An 8,687-nucleotide genomic window follows, 5' to 3' on the forward strand; every position below is an offset into this window, starting at 1 on the left:
CTAGTGTAAAACATATGATGTCTTTAAAGAAAAGGGATATTTGGAATGGAGACACACAGGTAGAAGCACGAGATAACAGAGGCAGAGAGTGGAGTAATATGTCTGTAAGACAAAGAATGGCAGGGAATTTGGGCTACACCCAGAACTAAGAGAAATGTGTGGTACAGAGTCTCCCTTAGAGTCTTCCAAGGAAAGTAGCCTTGTTGACATCTTGATTTCAGACTTCAAACCTACAGAACTGTGATAGAATAAATCTTTCTAGTGTAAGCCAAAAGGCATTAACATATATGCAGTTAGGAGGTAATAAATGATGCATGAAGAGGTTTAGAACAAAAACAAAAAAATGGGCTCTGGATGGCTGGTTCAGTGATAGAGCATCAGCCCAGCATGTGGATGTCCTGGGCTTGATTCCTGGTTAGGACACACAGGAGAAACTACCATTTGCTTCTCCTCCTTTGCCCTTCTTCCTTCTCTCTCTCTCTTTCTCTCCTGCAGCCATGGCTCAATTGATTTGAGCACATAGGCACAGGGCTCTGAGAGTGGCTCCATTGAGCCTCTGCATCAGGCCCTAAACATAGCTCAGTTGTGAGCATCAGCCACAGATGGGTAGAGCTTCAGCCCCAAAGGAGAGATGCCTGATAGATCCTGTTTGGGGCGCATGCAGGAGTCTGTGTCTCTGTCTCTGCTCCTATCACTTAAAAAAAAGAAATTAGGAGTACCATCTGTGAAAAGGAACTGCAATGCCATCGAGATCCTTTGGGAATATTCTATTTGGACAAAGACATAAACTTGTATTGAAAACTAGCAATGTCAACAAATTTGCCTCTATTCATTACAAAATATCAAATCCTTATGGTTTCAATGAGATTCTTCATCTCCCATACCTTGTTTCTTATTTCTCTTTTTGTTACTTAAGTTGAATATCTGTGAAGGTTAGAAAGGTTCAGACAAACACTTCAGTCACTATGATCCTGCTTGTCAGAGTCATTTTATCTCAGAGAAGTAGCTGTTGAGATTGTGAGGTCGGTTGCTAATGGGGGAAAGTCACATGAAGAACCAGGTCTGGCGACTTGGGCCAAAACCACCCACACCCAAAACCACCAAAAAAAAAATGGCCCAGGAGCATTTTGAAACTGTCTGTCAGCCAATGAAATTTCACCATGACCTATCACAGCACCACCACCCTACCAATGCTATAAATTACCCCAGGGTGAGAGAAGCTGGGAGACTTTCCTGGCCCCTGTCTTGTGGACCAGTGAACCTCACCCAGGAGTGCTTTAAATAAAGCTTTTGCTTGTTCATGGTTGGTGACTATGTCCTTCTTTACTCCTCAGTGGAAAATACCTTACATTTGGTGCCAAAACCCAGGAGGAGCTTGAGTCTGCATGGGTCGCTACTCTCCCCTTCCCTTCTGAGGAAGACCAGGGACCTCCAACCTCCCACCCACTTTGGCACATGGTGCAGTAAGTGTCCTGCCTCTGGCCTCCCCTCAGTCCTTTCTGACTCTGAGACTCCCTGTCCATTATCGCAGCTGAATCAGGGACCTCCTACCCTTCCCAAGTGCGTTTGTGCCCGTGGAGATGTCCCGGACACTCTCAATCTGCCTGACTGTCTGGTGGTCAGAGATTGAGTTGTGTGATGCCAATTCTCATCTATAATCATCCCAAGGCTGAGGGTGGCTGACTCAAAAACACCCCTAGGGTGCCTTATCCGGAATCTCTCAAACATTGATCCCTTCCTAATGAAGAAGAAACTGAGCTTCTTCTCCACTGTAGCCTGGCCACAGTACCCACTGGATAACCAGACCAGGTGGCCTCCTGAAGGGACTTTCTACTTTAACACCCTCATTAATTTACAGAACTATTGCCGGAGAACCGGGAAATGGTCGGAGATCCCTTACATTTAGGGCTTCCAGTATTTGCGCTGCCATCCTAATCTCTGTGCCGCCTGCTCTATGGCACAGGTCCTTTTAGCCAGAGAAACCTCAGCTAAACCCTCTGCTTCTGGTCTTTCCTCCTTTGCTGACGCCCTTGAGGAACTCTCTTCCCCTCCGGCAAGACCTCCTCTGCCCTATCAGGTTCCTCCTCTCCCTTCACCAGATCCTGTTTCTCACCTGCCTGCAGATACCAGTCCCTGTCTCCCCTCTCCTGTTAGTGCTCTCACACAAGCTCTCTCTCTGAGGCACAAGAGGGAGACAATCTTCTCTGCCCTCTCTGTGAGGTGGCTGGAGTGGAAGGAGCTTTTCGGGTTCATCTTCCTTTTTCCCTCTATGATCTGTCTGCAATCAAAAAGCATTTAAGCCTGACCTGTGGTGGTGCAGTGGATAAAGCGTCGACCTGGAAATGATGAAGTCGCTGGTTCAAAACCCTGGGTTTGCCTGGTCAAGGCACATATGGGAGTTGATGCTTCCAGCTCCTCCCCCCCTTCTCTCTCTCTGTCTCTCCTCTCTCTCTTCTCTCTGTCTCTCCCTCTCCTCTCTAAAATGAATAAATAAAAAAAATAGAAAAAAATTAAAAAAAAAAAAAAGCACTTAAGCTCCTACTCTTCTAATCCTACCAACTATACCAAGGAATTCCAATATCTCACTCAGGCATATGACCTCATTTGGCATGATCTCTATGTTATTATGTCTTCTACCCTTACCCCTGATGAACAGGACCAAATCCAGACAGCGGCATGAACTCACGTCAATCAGATTCACCTCACAAATGACCAAATGCCAGTTGGGGTACAGGCGGTCCCCGATACGAACCACAACTGTGATTACCAGATGGGACAAACAGGTAGGAGGTGACAAGACCAAATGATTGATGTGTCATAGCTGGCATGCAGAGTGCAGCCCAAAAGGTAGTTAACTATGACAAATTGAGAGAAATCACTCAAGGGCCTGAGGAAAACCGGGCCTCTTTTTCAATCGCCTCACTGATGCTATAGTCCTCCATACTCGTTTAGACCCTGCCTCTGATGCCAGGGCCACTGTATTAGCCACCCACTTCATTTCCCAATCAGCCCCGGGCATTCAGAAGAAAATTAAAAAGATGAAAAAGTTTCCCCAAACCCTTATCCGAGACCTGATAAACATGGCATTTAAAGTTTTTAATGGTCGGGAGGAAAAGGCCGAGGCTGCCTGCCAGGCCCACATGCAGCAAAAAATAACGCTCCAAACCCAGGCTCTTGTGGCAGCCCTGAGGCCGGCAGATCAACACGGGCAAGGTATAGGAGGTGCCTGACCCAAGTCCAGGCCGCAAAGAGAAACTGAACCAGGAGCTTGCTTTAAATGTGGCAAAGAGGGTCACTGGGCCCAGCATTGCCCCTGCTTGAAGCCACCCACTAAACCTTGCCGTGACTGCAAGCAGCCTGGCCCCTGGTGAAGTGATTGTCCCCTTCAGGTAACAGGCTGTTCTTCAGTGCCTCAACACAGCGGACAAGCCACCAAATGACAGGCCAATCCAGCCAGGTGGGCCCATTGCTCAAACTTCTCGGTCTCATAGACAGCTGACATGGCCCGAACTTAAAGACCCCCATCACCCTCGCTGAGCCCAGGGAAATGCTGCGAGTAGAGGGTAAGTCCATTTTATTTCTTGTGGACACAGGAGCTACCTTCTCTGTTTTACCATCACACTCTGGACCTCTAGTTCCCTTACGGGTCTTGGTTATGGGAGTGGATGGGACCCCTTATTTTCCCCTTCACACATCACTCATTTCATGGTCTTAGACCTCAAGGATGACTTCTTTACCATTCCTCTACACCTCGAGTCTTACTTTCTATTTGCCTTCACCTAGACAGACTCGAACACTAACACAACCCAACAACTTATGTGGACTGTCCTGCCCCAGGGATTAGGGACAGCCCACACCTATTTGGACAGGCGCTGGCCCAAGATCTGGCTGCATGCAATCTCAAAACTAGTACTCTCTTACAATATGTAGATGACCTACTCCTCTGTAGCCTTTTGCTCTCTGCCTCCAGAGAACACACTACCACCCTTCTCAACTTCCTCGCTTTAAAGGGGTATTGGGTCTCTTCTACAAAGGCTCAACTTCACTCTCAAGTCCTTTATCTGGGCATTGCCTTAACCCCTACCTGTCGAGGTCACACCCTAGGTCAAACTCAGACCCTTTGAAGTCTCCAACCACCTACTACCACTAATCAGATTCTTTCTTTCCTTGGTCTGATGGGCTTCTTTAGACACTGAATTCTCAATTTTGCTCTTTTGGCTAAACCCCTCTATGAGGCTGCAAAAGAGACTCCCACGAGACATCTCACATCCCCCAGCGCCATCAAAAGGGCTCTCTCTACCCTTCAAGATGCCCTCATCTCCATTCCCCTTCTTGCTTTACCTGACCCCGATGCCCCTTCCACCTTTTCAGTGATGAAAAGCACAGTAGTGCAATTGGAGTACTGACTCAACCTGTGGGGCCTACATAGAGCCCCGTGGGATATCTCTCTACACAATTAGACACCACCATCAAAGGTTGGCAGCCCTGCCTCTGGGCCCTGGGCACAGCAGCTTAACTTACCAAGGAGGCTACTAAACTCATCCTATCCTAACCTATCACTGTCTTCTTCTCCCACAGGCTCACTGACCTACTTTTGCACAAATCTCTTTCTCTGTTAAGTCCTTCCCGCCTACAAGAATTTCACCTCCTGTTTATCGAAAACCCTTCAGTTACTCTTTTGCCCTCTCCCTGACTTAACCCAGCCACTCTACTGCCAGCTCTGACGACACTTCCGAAACCCACCCACTTTTGTACAGAGCTAATAGATTTCCTCAACAAACCACAATTTGGATTATCAGATTATCCAGATCTAATACTCTTTATAGATGGGAGTTCTGTACAGGGACCTGATGGACAATGATGGTGACCTACCCGGTAGTCACCACCTTCTCCACCCTAGAAACCCAACAGCTGCCAGAGGGCACCACCTCCCAGAAAACAGAGATAATTTCTCTCAAGCAGGAGAGTCTGGTCTCAATGGAGAGTTTGGTTAGCTGTCCCTTCAGGATTCCAGGGGCCCTTGGGCAGATGGGGCTTTTAAAACTCTCTCTACACAATTAGACACCACCATAAAAGGTTGGCAGCCCTGCCTCCGGGCACAGGGTGCAGCAGCTGGAACTCACCAAGGAGGCTACTAAACTCACCCTTTCCACTCTGGCCCAGGGAAACCGCATAACCATTTATACTGACTCTAAATATGCTTTTCTTATCACCCACAGCCACTTTGCCCTCTGGAAAGGGGCTTTCTCACTACCAATGACTTCCCCATAATCAATGCTATCCTCATTTCTAAACTTTTGCAGGTATTACAGCTTCCTGCTGAGGTGGCTGTGGTACACTGTAGGGGCCATCAAACCTCTCAGGACCTGGTGGCCTTGGGAAATGCTTGGGCTCACGTGACAGCTCAAAACCTCACTCTGGGAACCTCCCCCACTCCTCTCATGTTTCTCTCTATGTCCTGGAAACCTTCCTACACTTCTGAGGAAGAACAGGCCCTCATCAGAAAAGGTGGAGACATGTGCAACCAGGGATGGATATTTCTCGAAGATAGACTTGCCTTACCAAAAGAACAGGCTGAAACTCTCCTTTCTAATATCCACTGTTCCTTACACATAGGGCCAAAAACTATCTACTGATTCTTGCAACCATTGTTTTTCTTCCCAGGCCTCTAGCAAACTATTGAAAAGGCACATGCACTATCTGTTCCAAAATCTCTACACAAGGTGGACTCCACCCCAGCTTCCCTACTCATCAACTGAGGAGGCACTTAAAAGGCCAAGATTGGCAAATTGACTTCACTCACATGCCTCTTCACAAAAAACTTTGCTCTCTCCTAACTTTTTTTTTTTTTTGTATTTTTCTGAAGCTGGAAACGGGGAGAGACAGTCAGACAGACTCCCGCATGCACCCGACCGGGATCCACCCAGCACGCCCACCAGGGGGCGACGCTCTGCCCACCAGGGAGCGATGCTCTGCCCCTCCGGGACGTCACTCTGTTGCGACCAGAGCCATTCTAGCACCTGGGGCAGAGGCCAGGGAGCCATCCCCAGCGCCCGGGCCATCTTTGCTCCAATGGAGCCTCGCTGCGGTAGGGGAAGGGAGAGACAGAGAGGAAAGAGAGGGGGAGGGGTGGAGACTGTGTGTCCTGGCCAGTAATCGAACCCGGGACTTCTGCACACCAGGCCGACACTCTACCACTGAGCCAACCAGCCAGGGTTATCTCCTAACTTTTGTTGATACCTTTTCAGGGTGGATAGAAGCCTTTCCCACCTCTCGAGAAATGGCAGACACCATTGTCTCCATTCTAGTTGAATGTATCATCCCGCAATTTGGACTGCCTACTACCATCCAGTCAGACAACAGCCTGGCCTTCACTGCCCAAATAGTCCAGCAGGTTGCCACCTCTCTCAACATTACCTGGAGACTCCATATACCCTATCACCCTCAATCGTTGGGTAAGGTGGAAAGGGCCCATGGAATCCTGAAGGGTCAGCTGACCAAACTCTCTATTGAGACCAGACTCTCCTGGCCAAACCTCCTCCCCCTGGCACTCATCAGAATCAGGGCAACCCCATGAAACCCCACTGGACCCAGCCCCTTTGAGTTGGTTTATGGTAGACCATTCCTAATCAATCACAACTTACCTGTCAACTCCCCTCCTCTTGTCACGTACCTCCCCTTTCTGTCTTTACTCCACCGTTTTCTCAGAGGACACGTGGACCGGACTCTCCCTCTTATAGGGGGTCCAAGTGAAGCTCATCCAGCAGTCCCCCTCCAACCAGAGAACAAAGTTCTTCTAAGGGAACTCCAACCAGCTCCTTACAGCCCAGGTGGATGGGACCCCACATGGTAATATTGACTACTCCCACCACACCCAAGCTCCTAGGGAAAACACCTTGGTACCATGTTTCCTACCTCAAGCTTGTCCCCATGCAAGACCACTGGCAGTCAGAACCACTGGGCCCCACCCATCTCCGGCTCACTAAAAAGTTGGGCCCTGCAGATCCTCCTGTTACTCCTGTCCCTCCCACCAGGAACCTGCCACCAGAGTGAGTTAAAGCAGTGAGCAATGCTGTTCCATGAGACTGGCCTGATGGAAGAAAATATCAATGTCCTCAACTGTCAGCAAGAGAAACTGCAGAAGGACCTCTCTTCTTACACTCTGCTTAACTCCTGGTGGCAGCCACCCATCCTCACCTGGTTGCCCCTATCCTAGATCCTCTTCTAATTATTAGCATATTACTCATGTTTGCTCCTTTTTTTCTTAGATTCTTACAGGGCCGCATCTGCAAGGTTTCTCAAATCACAGTCAACCAGATGCTCCTACATCCATATACATGACTCCCCTCAGAGCCACCACCTTCCGACCTCCCTTCCCCATGATGCCACTAACCAGCAGGAAGTAGCCAGATGAATAGGGTGCCCCTATCTAACACAAAAGGTCAAAATGTAAGGTTGGCTGGCAATGGGGGAAAATCACATAAAGAACCAGATTTGGGGACTTCGGCTGAAACTACCCACACCACGACCGCCAAAAGAAATGACCCAGAAGCATTTTGAAACTGTCCGTCAGCCAATGAAATTTCACCATGACCTATCAAACCACCACCACCCTACCAACATTATAAATTACTCCCAGGCAGGAGATCTGTGAGACTTTCCTGGCCCCTGTCTTGCCGAACAGTACACCTTGCCTGGGAGCACTCTATATAAAGCTTTTGCTTGTCCACACTTGGTGGCTACGTCCTTCTTTCTTCCTTGGGGGAAAATATCTTACAGAGATGAACAGGGATTTACTTATATACACAAATGTCACCATTTTTCCTACACCATTCCAAGAAGTCTGATTATTTTTATTTGAAGATACTGGGTTTGACTAATTAATTACTTATTCAGACATATCTTTCTGATCATTTAGTTTGGAGATCTCGTTTTGAAAGTTTGATGATTTCTGATTGTTTCTTCACAATGATAACTGGTATTATAATTATGAGAAATTATTTCCATCATGAAATAATATTTCTATTTCTATTAATTTGTTAATAAATATAGTTAAAATACAAAGAAACATGTCTGGCAATATTACAATTATGCAAGTAACCATGTGGTTGTACAAAGTATGCAGATATTTTATATTCTGGCTTCTGGGATCTCCATAACTCCTACAGGTAGACATGCTGCTGCTGGTACACTGCTCTTTTCTCCACATGTTACTATGGCTATTATTGTACATTAGATAATCTGTCAGTGGATCTACATTTCTTCCCTCTGACTACTATAAAAAGAGTGTTTTTGTAGATAATGAGGTTAGCCATGTGACTTGTTTTGATAATATAATATGTTTGGGAAAGTAACAGTTTATGAGTTCTGAGCACAAACATTAAGAAATAAATTTCTGCTAGCCCCACTGAGAATTGCTAATCACTGCTATGAGAAGGCCATGTACCAGGTAACCTACTGTTTGGAGAATAAAAGATATAAAAAGCATCTGAAGCCCTAGCCGGTTGGCTCAGTGGTAGAGTGTTGGCCCAGGGCACACAGGAGAAGCACCCATCTGCTTCTCCACCCCTCCCCCTCTTCTTCCTCTGTGTCTCTCTCTTCCCCTCCCTCAGCCAAGGCTCCATTGGAGCAAAGGCCCGGTGCTGATGATGGCTCCATGGCCTCTGCCTCAGGCACTAGAATGGCTT

The sequence above is a fragment of the Saccopteryx bilineata genome, chromosome 1, assembly GCF_036850765.1.
Source record: "Saccopteryx bilineata isolate mSacBil1 chromosome 1, mSacBil1_pri_phased_curated, whole genome shotgun sequence".
NCBI lineage: Eukaryota > Metazoa > Chordata > Mammalia > Chiroptera > Emballonuridae > Saccopteryx > Saccopteryx bilineata.